General features: G+C 37.1%; 1 long non-coding RNA gene across 1 annotated transcript; it reads left to right on the top strand.

Moving 5' to 3' along the window:
* Positions 1–11,258: 11,258 nt before the first annotated feature.
* LOC143597327 (uncharacterized) lies at positions 11,259–14,553 on the top strand. The gene is made up of 4 exons (XR_013146878.1): positions 11,259–11,286; positions 13,230–13,303; positions 13,956–14,081; positions 14,472–14,553. It is a non-coding gene; the product is annotated as an uncharacterized LOC143597327 (long non-coding RNA).
* Positions 14,554–23,444: the final 8,891 nt, after the last annotated feature.

Below are 23,444 nucleotides of genomic sequence, written 5' to 3'. Positions count from 1 at the left end.
ACCCAATTTATGGTTGACGCAGATTGGAGTATCGAATGGAGTGCTGTCCTCCATCTTGAAACGTTTGAGCACATCATGGACATACTTGGTCTGATGAATGAACATCCCATCCTTCTTCTGATCAACCTGCAATCCTAAAAAGAAAGTTAGTTCACCCATAGCACTCATTTCAAACCTTTTTTTCATGACGGTCTCAAACTCCTGACACATGGAGACTTTTGATGCAGCAAAGATAATGTCATCCACGTAGACTTGCACCAGCAGGAAGTCGCCTCCTTCTCTCTTGAAGAACAACGTGCTATCTATCTTCCCTCTTTCAAACCCATTTTCAAGCAAGTAATCTGATAAAGTTGAGTACCAGGCACGAGGTGCCTGATGTAGTCCATATAACGCCTTGCTTAACTTGTACACGTGGTCTGGAAAGTCTGGGTCAGGAAAACCCGGAGGTTGCTCAACATACACAACCTCATCGACTTTACCATTTAAGAACGCACTCTTCACGTCTAACTGAAATACCTTCATCTTCTTATAAGCAGCAAATGCCAAAAACAATCTAATGGCTTCCAATCTTGCCACAGGAGCGAACACTTCATTATAATCAATTCCCTCTTGTTGATTAAAACCTTTAACGACTAGCCTCGCCTTGTTTCTTATAATAATCCCTTTCTCATCTCTCTTGCACTTAAAAACCCATTTTGTGCCTATCGCATGCACATTCTTTGGTTTTTCAACCAAAGTCCAAACTTCCATTTTCTTGAATTGAGCCAGCTCTTCTTGCATGGCTTCGACCCACGAGCTATCCTTTAGAGCCATTTGATAATTTTTTGGTTCAATCTGGCTGATAAAGCAGGTGTACAAGCATTCGTTGATTATGCCTGTCTCCTTAATGCTTGTGTAAACACAGGTGTGCTCATTCAAGCTACGTCTTGTTTGTACACCGGAGGACACATCACCAATCACATTCTCCAAAGGGTGATCTTTATGAATTCTCGTGGTCGGAACCGAACCGACATGCAAATTGTCTTCCAAGTTAGAAGAGAGCTCGTCAATGGTTGTTTCTTGCTGAGAGTGAAACGGATTGAAAAATTCTTCTTCAGGAGAGGCAGCAGGGGTATCGATAGCATTTGATGTGGAAGGTTGACATTTATCAAACAGCTGTCTTTGCACTAGATTTTCTTCCTCATCAAGGATCATCTTCGTAGCAACTCTTTCTTCTTCTTCTGCACTTTACAAATACGGTATGTTAAAAGACTTAAAAAGTCAATAGTCGAAAATCTCAGCAGGTCCGTTGCTTGGTTTTGGCGGTTTGTAACTTGTGATATCGGTGTTACACACCACCTCAACCTTGCTGGTCGATGTATTAAAGACACGTCTGTTGGGAGTCCCAACAACATAACCGACTAAGATTCCTTCATTGGCTACTTCACCAAATTTAGAATTTGTCTTTAAAATCGAACAAGGGGACCCGAATGGTTCTAGACCACTCAAGTTGGGCTTCCTCCCATGCATAAGCTCATAACACGTTTTATTAAGTCTTTTAACAGTTAAGACTCTATTAAGGATATAGCAGGCTGTAGCAACAGCTTCAGCCCAAAACACCACAGGAAGCTTCGACTCAGCCAGCATAGTTCTGGCTCCTTCAATTAACGTTCTATTCTTCCTTTCAGCCACTCCATTATGTTGCGGAGTATATGGAGCGCTGTACTGGTGTTCAATCCCTTTCTGAAGGCAGAAGATCTCCATCTCAAAATTCTTGAACTCCGTTCCATTGTCACTCCTGATGAACTTAACCCTTTTATCCATAACGTTCTCAACTTTGGTAATCAAATTCTTCACCATCTGAGCCGTTTCATCTTTTGATTTCAGGAAATATACCCACGAATATCGTGAGTAATCATCAGTGATCACCAAGCAATAAGAAGTACCTCCTAGACTTTTTGCATTCACGGGACCGAAGAGATCCATGTGAAGCAATTCTAGAGTACTGGCAATAGAATTGACCTTCTTGGTGTGATGGGATTTCTTGTGCTGCTTTCCCTTCTTGCACGCTAGACATTTGTCTTCAAAGTTGAAACTTTTCAAGGGAACGCCCAGCACAAGTCCATTCTTGACAATGTGGTTCATCTTCCGAAGATGAATGTGCCCCATTCTCCTGTGCCACAATTCGGACTCCGATTCGCTCGCTTTTGTCATAAGGCATGATTCTTCCGTGGCCATTTCAGTCGACCTCATATCCATAATATACGTATTCCTTTCACGTGGAGCCTTCATCACAATCCACTCCTCTGGTATCTGAAAACCAGGATGCAACACAATCGCCTCATTCTTTGTAAAATGTACGGTGTACTCCTTATCACAGATCTGCGACACACTCAGCAGATTGTGCTTCAATTCTTCGACAAAGTTTACTTTCTCTAGAGTCATCTTTCCATTAGACACCGTTCCCATTCCTGTAATCTTGCCTCCACTTTCTCCAGCAAAGCTCACTCTCCCTCCTTGAACAGGTTTCAAATCGTGTAACAAGATTTTGTTACCCGTCATGTGCCAGGAACAGCCGCTATCCACAACCCAAAGATTATTGGCAGCCCTGTTCAACTGTTTCTGCACGATTAAAGCAAAAGATTAGAATCTAGGGACCCAAGACCAATTGGTCTTGGATCTATACATCCCGAGCTTTGGCTTTCCAAAGTTAGTATCTGGATAATTCCTGTAAGTCCTATTAGGATACCTCCTAGTAGATTGATTGTGAGGCCTTCCAAACCTTTGTGAATTAAAAGAATTATAGCTTGTGGTTTGGTTATTAGCAGTGTAAAACTGAGATTTGTTTCTATGAAAACCTGAATTAGTCACATTTCTGAATTTTGAATGGTTTTCATTTTTACCAGTATTATGATTTCCATTAGGCTTATTCTCAGTTTTAGTAGGCCTCACACCTCTGAATCTCTGCTTCAAAGGGCAATTTGCAACTAGGTGCCCTAATTGATTACACCTAAAACAACACCTATGTTCAACCTTTTTATCAACAGGTGTTTTAGATGTCGAGGCTTTATTACCGCCCGTTTGTCTCACATAAGGTGGGACATACGGGTTTAGCGGAGAACTCTTTTTAGTTGTTTTATCTTTCTCTCCACCATTTGGCAATACCGCCTCCTCTTTTGCCTTACCAGGCTCGGATGACTTATCCGAACTTGATGAGACTGGACTCGGATCAGAAATTTTAACACTTGAAACATGCGGACTTGTTTCGCCTCTACTAACATCTGGTTCTTTACTAGTTACCTTAATTGGAACTGTCTGAACAACCTCAAAGTCAACAGATTTCTGATTACTAGGATTAAAAGTGTAATTGTGATTATAAGGTGGTGGAACCTCATGATAACCAATTCCTCCCCTCTTAACTGAGGAACCTTGATCACTATCAAGGTGATCAAGAATAGCAGAGGAATTTCTGAACAGCTCAAGTTTTCTATTCAGTTCCACCACTTTCACCTGGTGATCAGCAATCTGTTTTTCTCTTTCAGCTATTAGTTTGGTTTTTTATTCCAAAAATTCATAGCTTAGATCAATCACTTGAATTTTTTCAGCAAGTTTTGCTTTTAGACTTTTAATATCTTTTTCACAAGCTTTTATTTTAACTTTATAGCTATTTTCTCTTGCTTTTGTAAAATGATGATCTTCATTTAGAGTTTTAAACTCAGCATCCAAACTAACATACTGATCAGTTATAGTTGCTAATTGCTCAGACAAGTTTTCACATTTAGAACAAGTAGGTTTAGAACATACCTCGGAGAGCTGGTCTTTAACATCTGCCATTAAAGCTTGATCTTTTCCTATAGCCTTCTCAATCCCTGCAGTTTCAACATTCGCCAAATTGGCCTGTTCGAAAGTTTCTTCAGAATACAGGTTCCAGTTATATTCACCATCTTCTCTGGAAATCATGGCACTATAATCTTTACTACCCCCATTATGCTGTGTAGACTTGCCTTGACCACGTTCTACACGCTCATTTCTGCACTCCTTAGCAAAGTGGCCGTTTTGCTGACAATTGTAACATCTTACCTTCGTCTTGTCAAACCCTGGCCTTCCACCGACAAACTTTCTTCCGGTCTTTCTCATAAACCGTTTCACTCTTCTCACGATCATAGCCATCTGCCATTGCAGATCCATTTCTTCCAGATCATCAGCATCAATCTGGTCATAGTCTTCATCTAACATAGCTGGATCAACAATCTTCCCCTGAATGCAGTTCTCATAGGAAGCAATAAAAGAAGCATAGAGAGCAAACTGCTCTTCAGAAGATTTGACACTCATAGGCATCTTAGAGTAGTTGTTGATAGGAATACTTGGAGAGCAACTACTCTTGCTTGCTTGCGGTTTAGAACCACTAGATCCACCTGCTACAAAGCAAACATCACCATTCGTGTTGACTGACACATGCCCCTCATGTGATGAGTTGGCGCCCGACTCTCCCTTCGAGTAGTAGGCAGCTGATTCAGTCTTCGAACCTGAACTAGAGCTGACTTTAGCACCATACATACCTGGATCTTGAACCTGATCCGTAGGTGTCTCCTTTCTAACCATGTTAAGCTCAAAGGTTCGGATCTTGTTAACTGCCGTTTCCAGATCATATTGGGGAAAGTCTTTGTCTTCCCTCATAAGTACCGTGCACATCTCCCATTTTGGTGGGAGAGCATCAAGAAGCTTCTCAACTATCTCTTCTTCTCAGTAAGAAATTGAATAGTTGCTCAGTTCAGTCATCAGATGATAAAATCGGGTGATGATATCATCTTGAGATTCATTCTTTAAATACTTGAAGACTGAGAACTGGGTTTTGAGCAATTTGATCTTCGAAGCACGGATTCCCACATTTCCTTCAAACCGGTTCTCAAGAGCTTCCCAAAGCTCTCTTGCTGTCTTGTACTTTCTAAAAGTATGAAGGATCTCTTGTGGAAGAGCCATTGTGATAGCAGCATGAGCCTTGCTCTCGGCCTCATACATCTTTTTCTCTTCATCTTCCATTTTGCTGTACTTCTTGATCTGATCACGACCTTCGTACTCCATAGTTGGTGGAATATAACCATCCTGGATGCATACCCACATTTTCGCATCCTGGTACTTGACATATTGTTCGAACCGATCCTTCCATGCAACGAAATCGGTTCCCTTCAGCAACTTTGGGGCCTTAGTAGCTGACCCTGCTTCTACTTCCATCTTTACTAACTCAGAGATGTTAATTGACGACATCTTTCTCGAAAACTAAGAAACCCGAAAAACAAAAAATTTCTTCTGAAAAGTACTGTAGGCGAAGTTACGGATAACTTCGCTGAAGAACTTCGCTGATTCTTAACTTCGCTTGAGGTAAGCGAACTTAGGAGGTAGGCGGAGTTTTAGATAACTTCGCTTGAGTTAGGCGAACTTGAGAAGGTAGGCGAAGTTGTGGATAACTTCGCTTAACCTTATATCTTCGCCGAAACCCTACGAACAGTGACGGCAACTTCGCCTGATGAACACCAAGTTTCTGCAGATCTTGAATCTGGATTTTTCGAGGTTTTTGACGGTGTAAAGGGTTGTATACGATGGTAGGAGGTAAGAATGACACAAAAACACAGAAAACACGTCCCGCGAATAGTCGAAACGGGACGATTTCTACACCCGCGTGAATATCCCGAACCACATAATCGAGCAATAGCTCTGATACTAATTGTAGGTTCCCTGGATGGATCTGCACGGGATATCTCAATCTACACAGGTGTGAAATCCCTGCGTAGGTCGTTACGAGTGTAGAACACGAATCAAACAAACACACGATACGAATAAACAAACACGTTATATTATAACCGAACACGTGATATAATCACTTAATACACGTCTCTCGACTCACACACGTCGTATACGATAACTTGAACAACTCGATGAACAACTCGATTATTCTTAAACAAACCATAACCTAGGAATATATATACATGACAACTTCGCCTGGCATGTTCAGGCGAAGTTGTCTATAACTTCGCTTGACTAACAAGTTCGCCTAAACAGCGAACTTGTCAGTAACTTCGCTTAAACATATAAAACATAATTAATCATTACAAACTCAATTACAGACACTAGACTATGAACTACTGACATTTATGCACCAACAATATGTAGTGAAAGCTTGTCGGTACGTGAACGATCTTCAGATATTGCACGTGCTAACAAGGGATGTATGTTTATGATAGATGAATGTGTATGATAGATATGTACAATATATGAATATGTATAAATGATTAAAGAAAGTATGTATGTTATGGCTATGTAAAGATAGTATGTACGAAGATGAAGAAAGAGGGACCAGACCCTAAAAATATCTGAGATAGAAGGGACCAGACCCTAATAATATCTGAGACAGAGAAGTAAAAAGGGACCAGACCCTAATAATATCTGAGATAGACAAGAAATGGACCAGACCCTAATAATATCAGAGATAGACAAAGGAAAGAGAGACCAGACCCTAATAATATCTGAGATAGAATGGACAGTAATTATATAGTATGAAAGTAATAAAGTATGAATGTATGTATGAAATTATGTAATGAAAGTAAGTTAGTAAAGTAACTATTATGTATCTTCGGATGCATGATTGAAGGTAAGTGTATGTATTATACGATACGTGATTAACTAGAACTCACTCAGCGTAGCTGACTTTTAGTATGCACGCAGGTGAGTAGAATGATGCAGCTCGCTTGAGGGGACACGTGGCATTGAATAAGAAGCTGGCATCGGAAGACTCAAGACGTTTAAGTTTAATGTTTTGTTTATTTTGAAAGACAAGATGTTGTCTTAAGACAAGTTATGGTTTGATTATGTAATGTTTTATGAAAGTTTTATATTCCACGTAAAGTTTTAATTAACTCTGATATTTAGAACTGTGTTTGAGTAAATCCAACACTAAAGTAGGGCTACCGGTAACGGGCCTTACAACAAGGTTGGACCGAAAAAACCAAACACTCGCTTGAAGGACATTGATATTCTTCTTAATAGAACTAAACACTTGGTTAAGCTTATTTGATTTCATTGAGTTATCTCATAAAATTTAATACTTTGGAATATCAGCCTCGAGCTTGACCAATTATCAAGACTTGAACTTACAAATCTGAACACCCGTAAAATGTCGTTAAGGTATCTATTTAACTTTGCAATATTGCAATTATACCCAAATATTTACTTAACAAAGGTTAAGTATAAACTAATGATTGGAGTACCATTTCTTTAATTCTTATATATTTACACTTTAACTCTCAAATTTTAATGATTTATTTTATTTGTCAAGTTATTTTAGTTTAAAGCTATTAAAACCATCTACTAACTCAAGACCGTTTTTAATCTAGGTCTTGCCCGTTGAACTTACCCTTCCTCGTTTTATCGCAAACTATGTTTCAAGTTACTTATTTCACGTTAGTACATTTCATCCCCCTGTTTCTTACTTTGGGGGTAGCATGCATACATATTCAAAACAAGAATGATTTATTACACTTTATCCTCAAACCACAAACTCTAGGGTGTATGATACTAAGAATACTTGCTCTATTGTGTGTTATATGTTTCATATGCTTTACTTGCATGAGTGTTTATTTTTATTTTGTTGTGGAGCCTCAATAAGTATGATCATACGCACCCCTAGCTACTTTAGCCTTGTGCTAGTAGAATAAAGCCTCATTATCAGAGTATGTCGGTTTTTACTGATTAGAAAGGATCCTCATTTACTCATGATTTATATACCACAATTGTTACTTTTATTTATATTCTCATATATGCTTGTGGATTTCGCCTCATATTATATATAGTCAAAACTATGAAATTTCTCACCAACATTCATGTTGACAAATATTATTTTATTCATTGTTATAGGTTTAATTATTGGTTGATAGGTGTTCGAAGATGCTATCTTATTTGAGACCGTTTAGGTTGTTAGAAGTATGAACAATTAAATTCTTATATTTGGTGTTATTTGTATGAACAAGATGTGTACTTTTGGTGATTGAATGATATTAATGTGTTGTGTAAATATCGTCACTTTAATAGTGTCGTGTGTTCATGGGCAATCTGCTGCACCCCGGCATGTTTCGCCGCCTTTGGTCGGGGTGTGACAACGCATTCGGAGAGGTCCATTTTATACACATTATTAGTATGATCATATGACTGTCGTAGTAGCCAAAGCCCACTTCACAAGGCGATGGTTTTACCGACACCCATTAATTGCTCAATGGCTTGATTGTAAATCTCCTAAGGATAGTTTTGCTCTTTTTATATTATATTATATTATATTTAATTAACTAGTGTTTTACTCGCTCAACCTTGTGTTGACAAATCTATTTTTATTTTATACCCATATGCAGGTTTTAGATTGAATTGATTTCAAGGTTGGTGAAGATATGAAGATATTTATGTTAGAAGAATCAAGACTTGTATTTAATTTTGCATTTGAATTATCTTGTTGCCTTTAAATAATCACAATGCTGAGGTAAGGCTAAAAAACTTGTGGGTGTAGGGCTTGTGCTTGAAGTGAATGTATATGTGATTATTGGCTAGAATTGGATTGACTTTTGATTATTTATTTGATTAATTATGCTTTTTGTTTGTTTTGATTGATTAATTGGTTGTTTTTCTGGAATACTTGTCAATCATCAAGTGATTTGTTTGTGCTCATCAACATTTAGGATTAATTTCTTATAGTTATTGCGCCGTTTACCTTTAATCATTGATTTATGTGGGTTTTATAATAACGAACCGGTAATTAGGTAGACAGTTATCCCATATAATCGGATTAGGTATCGTGCATCTGCATGACCACTACCGTGACTACTAATTTCTTATTAATATTAACTGACAATTCATGTCCATGTGTTTATCCAATTGATAGATTTTATAGTTGTTCCATTTATTGCATAACCCAATATTGTTTTACAACTAAAAGTAATTGTGATTTCATCAAACAAAGCAATCTTTAAACTGATTGACATTGTTTGTCCTCCCTCACTTAGTTAATTAATAAACAAAGAGTTTGACTTGCACTTTCCACTAATACATTGTGGAGACAACCTTACTTACATGTACTAGTTATAGGTATTTAAGTCTCACAAATACTTATTTTTTATTACAGCATAACATCTATACCAGCCTCTTAAAAATAAATGTTTACTTTATTTTGTTTTGTTTATTTTTTTAAAAAGGATTAGATGAGGAACTCCAATTTTTTTTTTAAATGGTACGCAATCGGTTTCTTGCTTTGGTATTCAAATTTTGTCTTTATCACAGTTTTATATAATCAGAAATTATAGTTCTTCGCTTTAGTTTACAAAAGTTTTTATGATTCTTGTTTAAATACGGTGATTTATTGTGAATTGTATGTTTGAAGAATGATGCAGGTGGCATAATTTGCTTTCTCTTTCGGGTGATTCAAAATTCTATTAACGCAGTCTTTACTTGAGATATAGTCTTATATATCTTCAATAATTCTTACACGGTATTTTATTCAAGTGGATTGCTTCATAAATATTGAATTTTCTTAACGAAGCCAATGTTCATTGGCAACATTAAAACTCTTGCTTATGTTCGGCTAAAGATAGAGAATTCTTTCGGTATGTCACAAATGTAGCATTTCCTTGAGTGGGCTCAACATAAGTTGTGGCTCCCTTAGTCACTTTTGTTTTCTTTGGTATGTATGTTTTCAATAGGTAGTTTATTAAGATGAATAGATATTGCATTGTGACTTTCTAATTTCATTGTCTAAGTTAAATTTAGAAGTTTATTATTAAAATTGTTGATGGTTAATAGTTGGATTATATTGTTTGATTGCTAGTATTATACCCATCCCATATCGCTTAAAAAATAAAAGTTTTACCTTTACTCAATCTTATATAGCAGACCCATCCCACATCGTTTAACGTAAAAAACTTTGGTTTTCCACAATCTTATATAAAGGTCACCTTGTCCGCTTAGTTTCTACATCTTCGTCATATCCTTTTCAATATATCGACTCTCTCAAAAGAGGTAATCTTACTCTTTATTTCATAATTAATGTTTATTTTTTATTATTATATCATTAGGTGTTAGAATTTTGTTTCAATTTTTTAATTATTATATCATTAGGTGTTAAAATTTTGTTTCAAAAGTTTTTCTTATTATTGTCATATTATTAGGTCTTTGTAAATCCTATTTGATTTACTTATTTCTCTCTTTCTTTATGTATTTATTTATGTCGGTGAAATGATGTAGTGAACATGAAAGAGTTTATGCTCTAAAGAGCATATAATGGTTCAGAAGCATACACATACAGTGGACGAGGCCGAAATTAGGAGAAGTAGCAAGGTTAGGAAATCATGTGGTCACTTTAAAGATTATTTGTTCAATCCCACCTCAGCAAAGGGGTAATATGTTACTTCCCTTCCTTTCTCTTCTTCTGCCATGTATTTTTCTACACATTTTTATTTTCATGAGTATGCAATTAATTAATCACGTTAAGGTAAACACATGATAGTTTCATGTTTTGCTAATAGTGACTCAGATTGTTTTAATTTGTTTGTGTCATGGTGTCTAAGGTTTATTATTCAAGTATGAGATTTAAGTAAATCGATAAAAATACAATTCAAATCCATGAAACGATAAAGAAATATAATCTTGAATAAGAACATATATGTACATGTAAAATGAACGCCGGGTATGAGGGGTGAAGCATCTAGGAAATCTAACATACAAGTGTCTTTTTGTGCTTTTTAATAGCAAAAGAAATGAAGGGAACATAATTATGACAAACACACTACAAATTGATGTGCTTTTTACAATCCATAATTGATGAAGATGCCATGACTTAATAAATGTTTAATTGTATACTGATGTAGATGTTTTAGCTTAATAAAAAAACAGGTGAGTTATCTGTCTTAATCACTTATATTAAGACGAGTAACATCGTCCCCACATGGAATCTTCGAAAAACGATATTTTATGAATTATTAAAATACCGATCACATACCTTTTGCAATATCTACATTCTTTTCTTTAATTTATTTCAAGTTCACATGTTTTGCATAGTTTGATTTTTGTTTGTGAACCTTAATTATGATTTCAGATTTCAGAATTGGGCTGATGATCAAGTTCCGATTATTGTAACTCCTCTAAACTACGTCCCGTATACCAGCGCACCTCTATACGGCTGTGATTCAGACATAGCCCAACAGAGTAAGCTCAGCCCTAAGATGATTCACCTGCCCGAACAGTTCATTTTAAACGAACTGGATGGCATCACGTTATGTAAGGCCCCGTTATCGGTGCCTCACATTTGGACGTTGGATTTACTCATTCACATAGTTCTAGTCATCAGAGTTAATAAAAACATTCACGGAATATAAAAACTTTCGTAAATTATTACATAACGATCCATAACATGTCTTAAACACCCATCTTGTCTTTAGAAAACCAAGTAATTAAACATAAACTGATAAACGTCTTGAGCCTTCCGATACCAGCCTCTTATCATTAACTACCACCTAACGGTCCATGCAATAACCCAAGATCGTTCATGCACAGTCAAGCAATCATCATACATAATTCATACAAGGAATACACTTACCTTTTAGGGTAGGTGTATTAACTATCACATCGAGTACGCACAATAACAATGAAGTGGGGCTAGAAACTCACCTGGATAGTGTTTCTTTCTCCGTTAATAGTTAATCCTTTCTTTAGTTGAGCTTTGCTAACTGTATATAGTTGCACGTATCAATACTTGCCTGATCTAAACTAGTGGCCTAGTATTAACTTACTTTTACTTGGCATTTTTATGATCTTTCCTTTATTTTAACTCTCTGGTATCATGATCTCCCAAGTCCTTACATTGCACGCCATCACGTGTGTACACATATATGTCTACACTTACAAGTCTCCATGTATCTGGTCTCAATGTAAGCGAATTTGAGTGTAAGCGAACTTACTGACAAGTGAACTTATATATTTAAACAAACTTATTGATAAGAGAACTTAGATATATAAGCGAACTTATTGATAAGCGAACTTAGATATATACGCGAACTTATTGATTAGCGAACATAGATTTATAAGCGAACTTATTGATAAGCGAACTTAAATATAACGAACTTATTGATAAGCGAAATTAAATATATAACGAACTTATCGATAAGCGAACTTAGGTGCGGCGAACTTAACAATAGGAGAATTTATAGCAGCGAACTTGTAACAACTAACTTGCTTGCAAGAGAACTTGCAGCAGCAGCTACAGGTTCGTTCTCAATCCTCGTAATCATCTCCGTTTTAACGTGCAACCCTTCGATACGACATTAACCAAACCCGTGAGCATTCCCATGATCATTTTTGGGTAAGACTTGGCCCGGAAAAGCATAAAGTTTGGACCTTTAGGCTTAAAACGTTCAATACTAGATCTAAGGTTTATTTTAAACGAGCCGTTCATGGTTATAATTTCGTTGGGTTCGTTTTTAACATCAAGTTTGCTACTTTAACACTTGTTTATACTCGATCTATTCTCCTACCAATTTTCATGTAAATTCGTTCGTGAAAAGTAAGTCTTTTTAACAAAAAACGTACATTTGAGGTTTTTGTAGGAAATCACTCGAGATGCTCAAAACCATATCAAACGAACTCCGATTTGAGTGATTCAAGCGGACACGGAACCGTCTCATCCCGATCTACAAACCCATCAGCTCACCTTAGCCGGAAACTGCCGCTACAGTCGCCGGAACAGCTGAACAGTTGCCGCAATCTTCATTTTTGAGCTGCTATAGGTTTGCTGATAAAAATTGGACTTCCCTACATCTGATCGAAGATCTAATCGATGGAAATATTCATTTATATACCTTAACACTCAGTAAAAATTTGAGACCGATCCGACGGCTAGATCTCCGGGAATCTTTGTGTCTTTATGGGTGGTTTTCTCAAAAACGGGAATTGGGTTAAGTGTGTGTTTTGATGGCATAGGCTATGGTGTAGAGATGTATGAAAATGGAAAGGACTTGGGTTTGAAGGGGTATTTATACTCCTTTAAGCCCATGGACATTAGGCCATCTTTCCTTTTTAGTTCATAATTAATTACATCTAATTAGCCTACTTATCCTTTCATATTTATTATTTTATTTCTCTACTAACTTAAGTGAACTTCTCCATCTTAAATAAATAATAAATTAATTATTTATTCTTAGAAATTTCGAGATGTTACACATTAGCCACCAAACATGGAGTCTTTGTATATTGGACTGCTGCAACCAAGACAATTGGACCACCTATGGGATTGTATCTGGTTTGTGTGTTTAAAACCTTAACATTTGAATGTGTGTATTATTTATTTGTGGGTACTGGCCGGGTAGTGCTCATATATACAGATATATTATGATATTATGATTTAAATTCTCCGCGGTTACATTTTATTTTCATAAATTATTGTATCAACCTGGGTTTTTATTGTTACATCTCTAGAGACTTTCGATCAAGTCCAAGAACAACATAAGGTTCATAGACTGTGTTCATAGACTTAGTCTCAAAACACAAAATATTTTTTGGTTGATCGTATTCTATTTCCTCATAAATTTATTGTAAAACAGTTTATGAAATATATTAAACAAAACAAAATATTAACAAAAACAAAACAAAACAAAATTCCCCATTTTAGTTCAATCTTACTAGTAGTAGTAAGTCCTATTTCAATTAAGATTAACTAGTTTGTTAATCATGCGTTCTTTTTACTGAACACACTAACCTGAATAACCTAAAACATTCTTGATGTTCCTTATATGAGAATCCTACGAGTGTGCAAACCAACGGAAAATGAAAATGGTGATCTAAAAAATTTTAGTGTTATATATTTATCCTCTTTTCGAATTTCTCTATGTGTGAGTGTGTATGTTGTGTTAGACAATTTAAAATGTCTCATAAAAATGTTCTCTTGCTCTCAGCTGGCTGTAATTTTGGCATGTTTAACCACTTTGGTACCAGAGAAGTGCAATTCAAAAGAAACCAACTATCCCTGTCTCGACGATTTCAATGAGAAGCCGACCTATTCTGCTGCCAAACAGTCTAATGTAAGCATAGTGTGTAATTATACAGCAATCATATCCATTATCCGAATAAACTTTACTTTTATGCTGTTATCATATAAATATTTTCATTGTACTCTTCTTAATTAAATAAATAGTTGCATTATTTACGTTTTCTATGATATGTTGTTCAAAACACTCAAAATGTAGGGCGACGTAAAAGAAATAATTGTAGCTAGTGATGATGAGAATGTTAATGAGACTGACCCAATCTCATTTAGCCTATCAACCATACCAATAGTAAGCGTAAAAACTGATCGTCTTAGATGCATGACCTGTGTGGCAATGCTATCTAAGCCATAAGTCCCACTCCCCCTATTCTTCTTAAAGGTGATTTGAGCGAATGTATCACTAATCGCTATTTTTCAAATTCAGGTATCATCAACCCTATCAAAGAGGAAACGGATAACGCTAAAGGAATCCATCTTGGTAGGTACTTCTAGCAAGACAATCCGCCTTTTGTGAGCGGGGGTATGCAGACACTGCAACCATGGATGAGGTGATAAATTTGAACCTTTTCGGCATAAATTTTTTATTACTAATGTTTGCTGGGTGACTTGCACTAAGCCACTAAACAAATTGGCCGAGTTTACAACAGTTGTATAATTAATGTTTTGCTGGAACAACTACGTTCTACACTAAGAATCTATTTTTATAATCATAGTTAAAGCCTTCTTAATCAAATTGATGAACTTGTACTTCAATTTTAACGCAATTGTACACACCAAAAAATTAAACCGTGGACAATTACGAAGAACTAATGTTCCACCGTTAGAAAAAATAACCAAGAACTTAATTAGAAAGTTAATAATCTCAGGGGCAACAAAAATGGTATGGGATCTAACAATATCGTTCTTAGTTATTTATCCTCTTCGAGAATGTGAGTGCGTGTGTGTTGTGTCCCTTTAAAAGGACTCCTTAGAGTTATCTCTTGTTCTCAGAAGGCTGAAAATATGATATCTTTTAGTACTACTATGGAAGCTAAGAACCATAGTGCAAAAGAAACCAATAACCAGAATCCCGAGTCAGCCAATTTTAATGTGGAGAAGCGATCCTATTAAATATCCGAATAACTTTTAATTTTATATTAAATAAATGTGTTTTAATCAGTATTCTTTAATTGTACTCTTCTCCTATGTTGTTCACAATACTCTAAATGCAGTGTGTCATAAAAGAAACAAATGTGGGTAGTGATGATGAGGATGTTATTAACAATCCGATCTCATTTTGTCTTCCAACCACATACACGGTAAGTGTAAAAACTGATCATCTTGGATGTGTGAACTATGTGGCAATGCTGTCAAACGCATCAGTCCAACACCTGCCTAATATTCTTCTTGAAGGTGATTCGAGCAAGTTTCGCTGTGTAGTACTAATCATTATTTTTTTCAAACTCAGGTACCATCAAACGCATCCCTAAGAGTAAACGGAGAACTTTAAAGGAATCCATCTTTCTAGGTACTTCTAGCAAGACAATCCGCCTTTCTGAGCAGGGGCATACGGACACTGAATCCTTGAATGAGGTGATCAATTTTGAACTTTTTTAGTCTGACTTGATTAGGTAAATATCATTCGTCTTCATTATTATATATAAACAAATTGGCCAAGTTTACAACAACGTTATAATTAGTGTTTGATGGGATAACTATGTTCATGAATCAGAATCTATTTTTATAACTAATTTAAAGCCTTCTTGTTCAGTTTAATGAAGAACTTAATCTTCGAAAGTTAATAATCTCCAGTTTTGATATTTATTACTAAATCCTATTAGTACAAAGTTTCTTACTTGAGTTACATTCATTTGCGGACACGGGGCATTCAGTACCCTCGTGCACTGGGTCTAATCGTTGCCATTACTTAAACGTAGGTATTTACAGTGCCGTTTTGAAAAACGTAATGGTTAGAATTGTACTACCCATTTATTTGTCTAGCTCCAATCCTGTAATTTTATTTTTTGTAAGTGCAAAAAATGTTGGAAGGATGGATAGAAGAGCAAAGGTTAAGAAAGACAGGCAAAATTGATAAGGTTCTTTTATAATACAAAATTTTACATAACCACCTGAACACTCTCTTAATATCAAATGATGGACATAATACATATACGAAATCCCTTCAAAGTTTACATGCATGAATCATCGACCAAGAAATTACGCTCTATGGTCGAAGTTACAAAATTTATAAAGTCGAAGAGCTATCCAACAAAAAAGAATAAATGTACACTTGAGGAGTCTCAAGAAACTAGCACTTTGGTATGTATGATCAAATAAAATGGTTGATATACTATATTTTTTCATAACCAAATTTATCGAATTCAGTAGCTCTTTTGTCCTTTGTTCCTTAGAATAATAATACGCCTGTTCATGGTCAAGAAGATAATGAATACAAATTGGATGCTTTGAATCACTTGGATAAATGTTAAGACTTTGAACGCTACTTCAGCGGGGAAGAAGAAACCACTGCTGCTGATTGAAGAACCAAGATTACCAGCTTTCAATAGATTAAGGGGTGAATGTTATCCAATTAGTCAAATTGAAAGGTTGGGCCATCATCAGCTTGCTTATTTATGTTTATAAGATACATTATGTTATGTTTTTTTTTTATTATTGGGAGTTAAGACATGTAGTAATAAAGCCCATATGTATTGTAAGTATATTATTAATATACTTACAATACATATGGGCTTTATTACTACATGTCTTAACTCCCAATAATAAAAAAAAAACATAACATAATGTATCTTATAAACATAAATAAGCAAGCTGATGATGGCCCAACCTTTCAATTTGACTAATTGGATAACATTCACCCCTTAATCTATTGAAAGCTGGTAATCTTGGTTCTTCAATCAGCAGCAGTGGTTTCTTCTTCCCCGCTGAAGTAGCGTTCAAAGTCTTAACATTTATCCAAGTGATTCAAAGCATCCAATTTGTATTCATAATTTTCTTGACCATGAACAGGCGTATTATTATTCTGAGGAACAAAGGACAAAAGAGCTACTGAATTCGATAAATTTGGTTATGAATAAATTTAGTATATCAACAATTTTATTTGATCATACATACCAAAGTGCTAGTTTTTTAAGAGTCCTCAATGTACGTTTATTCTTTTTTGTTGGATAGCTCTTTGACTTTATAAATTTTGTAACTTCGACCATAGAGCATAATTTCTTGGTCGATGATTCATGCCTGTAAAACTTTGAAGGGATATCGTATTTGTGTTATGTCCATCATTTGATATTAAGAGAGTGTTCAGGTGGTTATGTAAAATTTTGTATTATAAAAGAACCTTATCAATTTTGCCAGTCTTTCTTAACCTTTGCTCTTCTATCCATCCTTCCAGCATTTTCTGCACTTACAAAAAATAAAATTACAGGATTGGAGCTAGACAAAGAAATGGGTAGTACAATTCTAACCATTACGTTTTTCAAAACGGCACTATAAATACCTATGTTTAAGTAATGGCTACGATTCGACCCGGTGCACGAGGATACTGAATGCCCCGTGTCCGCAAATGAATGTAACTCAAGTAAGAAACTTTTTACTAATAGGATTTAGTAATAAATACCGAAACTGGAGATCATTAACTTTCGAAGATTAAGTTCTTCATTAAACTGAACAAGAAGTCTTTAAATTTGTTATAAAAATAGATTATGGTTCTGGAACATAGTTATCCCATCGAACACTAATTATACCGTTGTTGTAAACTTGGCCAATTTGTTTATATGTAATAATGAAGAAGAATGATATTTACCTAATCAAGTCAGACTAAAAAAGTTCAAAATTAATCACCTCATTCAAGGATTCAGTGTCCGTATGCCCCTGCTCAGAAAGATGGATTGTTTTTGCTAGAAGTACATAGCAAGATGGATTCCTTTAAAGTTCTCCGTTTCCTCTTAAGGTTTGATGGTACCTGAGTTTGAAAAAAATAGTGATTAGTACTACACAACGAAACTTGCTCGATTCACCTTCAAGAAGAATAGTAGGCAGGTGTTGGACTGATGCGTTAGACAACATTGCCAGATAGTTCACTTAAGAAACACAGATCTATTCCCCTTGACGGGTCCTAGATCCAATGATTCCACATGGTAAGATACAGATAACAACCAACTTCGATATGAGCACAATCTCCCAAAGTCCAGTTACCTTAACCTGCGAAATAGACATCGTGAGCTAGCTACGGGAAGGACAAGAGGGGGCTCTTCCCGTAACCACCCTCCAGCGTGAAAATAAGTATAATTCTTAGAGAGAGAAAGTACTTAAGTATTTAGAGTAAATCGTTGAAAGTGAATGAATATCTCATGGAGAATGAGAGGGTATTTATAGCCGAAGAGTGTGGGAATATAATTGGGCCAGCTGTCCCTTTCTAGAAGATGCTCTCATAACCATCTGGACACGTGTCCTTATATAATAGGTTGAGTTATACGTCATATGTGCATGGGCATAATAACTTGCACACGTGTCTTAATACGATAGGACACTATGTAACCCCGACCATACGGTTATAACAACCTAGCCAGTTGTCCTTCATTCATTGGCTGAGAGATCATGTATTGCCCAATAAAGCATCTTGGTAAATCTTCTAGAAGGTAAATGGTTAATTTACTGCTGTCCTGTTGGCATTGCCTCCGGGTCATTTGGTGGGTGGATGTGTTATCACGCGGATGACGTTTGAGGGTGCCTGGATGCTTCTGCGTGTGATATAAGGATGTTCTACCTTTTCAGAGTTATGCGGGTGATCCATATGTCCCGCGGGTGTCTTGTGAGGAGTGTTCCTTTGACCCGCGGGTATCTTTAGGGATATTTGGGTATTTTTGGTACCCTACCTCTATAAGTCCCCCCAGTCAAGTGTTTCTTCCGCGTGATGTTTTTATACGGGTGAAATTTTGGACTTGATGTATTTTGGGGATTTTTGGAATTTCTATGTTGTGGTGAAGATATTTTGTTGTAGTGGATAACCAAAACAATAGTACGATGTGACAGCTTTCAGGCGTGTGAAACAGGGAATGTGACGTCTATGCCGGCTGTCACTATACCAGACTGTTCACCTTTTTGCTTTTTTGAATTTCCCGCGTGACGTGGCATCTGGTGAGTGGATAATAACGTTCTCTCTCCACTGTTCGTATCCCATCGCATTAATTGTGATGGGTATAAATAGTGGGTGTTAACTTCTTTTTGAAGTTTTTATCACCTTTGTTTTTCAAATATCTTCTTTCTTTCTCTTATAATCTTCTAACCATCTGTTCGATTCTATTCACGATTGCTCGTTGTTTTCCTTTTTTCACTGGACCTATGGCTAGTCAATCGTTGATTCCAAATATTGAGGAGATAGAAATCAACTGGGATCGAGCCGAGTACGAAGAATTGCTTCGTACTTACGGCATTTCACCGGAGTGGGAACCCGAATTTCCTGCTGCCGGATTTGTTGCCAGTCTGCCTCCTATTGGCAAGATGGCAGTGTACGCTGACTACTTCGTGTATGGGAATTTTTGGTTTTCGATAACCAAGTTCTTCATGAAGGTGTTGAGCGCTTACGGTATCCACTTATCCCAGTTACATCCTCTTACCGTTATGCAGATTCGACACTTCGAATTTCTGTGTACGGCAAAAGGAATGTTGCCACGGATTGATCAATTCCCTGTGTTCTATCTGATGACCAACCGTGGCGGGTGGTTTAAGTGCAATCCAATAGCTGACAAGATTATCGGCGTTGTGTCCGAAGGAGGTTCTAAGGACTGGCGCAACAAATTTTTCTAGGTTTTGGAGGACGTCGTTCCGGATGTCATGGTCCGTCGTCCGGCCAATGAGGCATTTCTGGACGTTGTTACACCCGCCCACGAAGGCCGGGAATGGTTTCACGCCTTAGTTTTGGAACCATCCCCAATGCGGGCTTTGCTTGAGGAGGCGCTGGTATGGGCAAGTATGAGCCGCCTGTGGCCATATCCGGATTTGGAGCCTGTTTTTATATGGGCGTGAACGAACGTAAGTTACATTCCCATTTTTCCTTTTAGGTTTATATAGAACTTTTGACTAACTTCTTATGGATCTTCCAGGTGAGGGGCCTCTGCTTAATCTCATCTTCTAGGTGAGGGGTTGCACAGGGAAGCATCCGTGATGTGAAGTAAATTCCTGTCTTGGAAGGAACCCGGAACCAGTTTCTTGTCCCTACCAGAGTATGCGCTGAGCTGTAGCTTCGGAAGCAATTTTTCAAAAAGGTGCGTACATCTTTAATCCTCATCCACTCGACGCTCTTACTTCTGATGGGGTGGTCGTCATTCTTTCTTCGAGTGATGAGTCATCCTCCCAAGAAGAGGAAGATTCTGATGATTCTTCGAAATTTCCTCTATCTCTCCTCTATTAGCAGAGTTGGAGCGTAAGAGGAATCTTCAGTCCTCTCAGGCAAGTGATGCGAATGCAAGTCATGTGGTTGCCGAGGGAGGACTGTCAGTGAAAAACGTCGGACGCAACGTCCAAAGAAGCAAAAAGTCATCCTTGCGGATCGAATGTAAGGAATGGCTGGTAAGGCAAAATGATGTCTTTTCTTTAAACTTTAATGCTTTATTTGATTTTCACGTATGATCTTATTGTGTAGATTCGTCTGCAATTGTTGGTGGAAGCGTTGTATCGGACAAACTACCATCCCCAACACCAGAAGATGAGAAACTACCATCTCCGCCTCCGGAGAAGGAGGATAAGCCACCAACTCCTCCATCTGAGAAGAATCAGGAGGAGCCACTTCCTTCGCCGGAAACTGAAGATCCTCTGGACTATCTATTTGGAATTCGAAACGCTTCTAGTTCCAAAGGGAAAGGAGTGGGTGTGGATGAGGAGGAACTCAAAGCAAGAGAGTTCTCTCCACGATCTCCTCCCCATTTTTCCTTCTCATTTTCACCCTTTTCCATGGGTAAAGGAGAGGGTTCTCAATTTTGACGCCCTCAGCAGAACGTTGAGGAGGCAGCGAAACGAGATGCCCCTCATTAGTCCTCTTCTATCCCTGTGCGCCCCCAAGCAACAAGTTTATATTATTACGGGGAGCCAAACCCAGGGGAGGATTATCACATGTTTATCCCTCACTGGGATATCGTGAATGGATCCCGCTTCACTGACCCGAACGTTCGTGCGGCGTTCATCAACCATTGTGTGCCGCCTGCGGAGCGGATCCACCAGCGTGGACGCTCTCACCATGACCTTCACATGGACTATTCCACATCCTTAGCCAACACTATGGCTTGTTGACAGGAAATTCTGCTCGAATGGCGGACGATGGGTGGAAAGTTGGGACAAATGACCCGATCCACCGAGGAGGCTCGAAAAGAAGCCAATGAATGCCGTATGACAGCCAACACAGCTAAATGGAAGCAATCTGATGCCAAAATTGTTCTCATGAACGAGAAAGATAGGCACACGGCTGCTGCCAGGCACTTAAGGCCAATTCTGTTCTTCAAGCTTCCCGGGATGAAACTCGGTGAAAAAAGGAGGACTTGGCTAAGGCACTTAAGGCCAATTCAGCCTTAAAAAGCCAAGTGACCCGCCAACGTACCAAAATTCAAGAGCTTGAAGCGGCGTTAAAGCTGCATAAAGTGCAGGCTGAACTTAAAGATAAAAGGGGTGATGATATGTAAGCCGCGTATGACTCGCTTGTTGGGTTTTATACAAGATTATCAAAGTTCAAGTTAACCATATTTAACATGAAAACGCAACGGAAGCTTAGATTTTAAAACTTGTTATGAACATACCATTATGTTAAAACTAAAACCCAAAGAACAAGGATCAAAATTACAAGAACAAGATGCTCACAAATGTAAATTGTACCTTCTTCTACCTTTAGAAGAACAAGTGATTTGTTGAAGGAGATGGTGGATGAATGACAAGCCTCCAAAGAAGAAGACCTCAAGAGTGTGATACCCCAAGCTATTTGTGACAACACCAAGTAATTGCTAGGATTTATGAACACTATATGAGCTCCCAAAGACTCCCAATTTTCTGCCCAAAAGGGGCCGTAAGTTTTGAGAGGGAGAGAGAGAGTATGAACTTAATTCAACACTTGAAAAATTCAAAATTTTTAGATGCAATTGCATGTCTTGGATGTGGAGATAAATCAACTTGTCATCACATGGAGACAAGGCATTTGATTGGGTAAAACCACCACCCCACATGGGTGGCCGGTTTTTTTTTTTTTTTTTTTTGTTTTTGTTTTAACAATTAAAACATCTCCATCTCCATCTTTTACTTTATAAAAATAATTTTATAAATCATGCATGCTATCTTAATTATTTAACCAATTAAATAATTAATTTATATAAATAAATTATCCAGATAATTTATTTAAATTATCAAGTGTGTTTGTTTAGAAAACCAATTTTCTAAACACGTAGTGTTCGGTATTCGTTTAAATGATCAAATCATTAAAGAATACATTTGGTGTTGTCTAGCTTGTTATTGGGTATGACCCGACTTGGATCAAACACAGTTAGCCACATTAGTATAAGTATGTGTCTCGGGCATACGTAATTCCAACAATCTCCCACTTGCACGAGATACATAGAAAATTAATGCAAGTGGTGAATACTGCCTAACAACAGTTCACCACCCCTAATGTGTTTGACGAAGTGCCATTCAATAACATCATCCCTTCAAGTCCCTTACTTGATATGATTTAGGTGAATCTATCATTATATCCCTTTGTTACTAGATGTCATGTTGGATCTAAGAGACATAGGTGATCATTCTCTTTACAATTCAACTTTATCAGGCCTTAGACATCTAAACTCTCAACACATAAGAGGAACAAATTCCTTCTTGACTGTATACGCCTCTCACTATCACTTTATACTCCACCCGAGCTCATCCTTATGTACCATCTTTTACGAATAGCGAAGGGGAGAGTCAAAGTGTAATACTTGGTGAAAATCAAGACCCAGTATACATCTCAGGTCTAAGGATAATATGAAATTCTCCTTTACTCAAAATTACTAATGATCAGGTCAATCGACTCCATGTAGTAATATTGAGAGCGGGTCAGTCCAATATTTGTATCCCACAAATATCTATGAACCTTGGCAGCATACCTATGTTCTATATTCATTCCTTATGAATATCCACCAATCCTAGTTCATAATAGTCTTGCTTCATATTTGTTCCCACAAATGTGATCGACTACGGACTTTTAGAATAAGATAACTTATTCATGGATTAAACATGCAAAATTAGAATTTAACTCAAGATTCCATAATCATATAAAAGAGTTAAATTACAAAAGTCTTTTAAACTTTAATACAAAATAGATCAAATCCAATTACTAGAATATCGAAGTCCTAAGCCACTCGCATGACGCTCATGTTTCGGTCTTTCT

This window comes from Bidens hawaiensis, unplaced genomic scaffold, assembly GCF_021521415.1.
Source record: "Bidens hawaiensis isolate Kalapana, Puna unplaced genomic scaffold, B.hawaiensis_p1.1 tig00001792_1, whole genome shotgun sequence".
In the NCBI taxonomy this organism is placed as follows: Eukaryota; Viridiplantae; Streptophyta; class Magnoliopsida; order Asterales; family Asteraceae; genus Bidens; species Bidens hawaiensis.
Note: the sequence above shows the minus strand (reverse complement) of the source record. Positions and strands in the feature narration are given on the sequence as shown.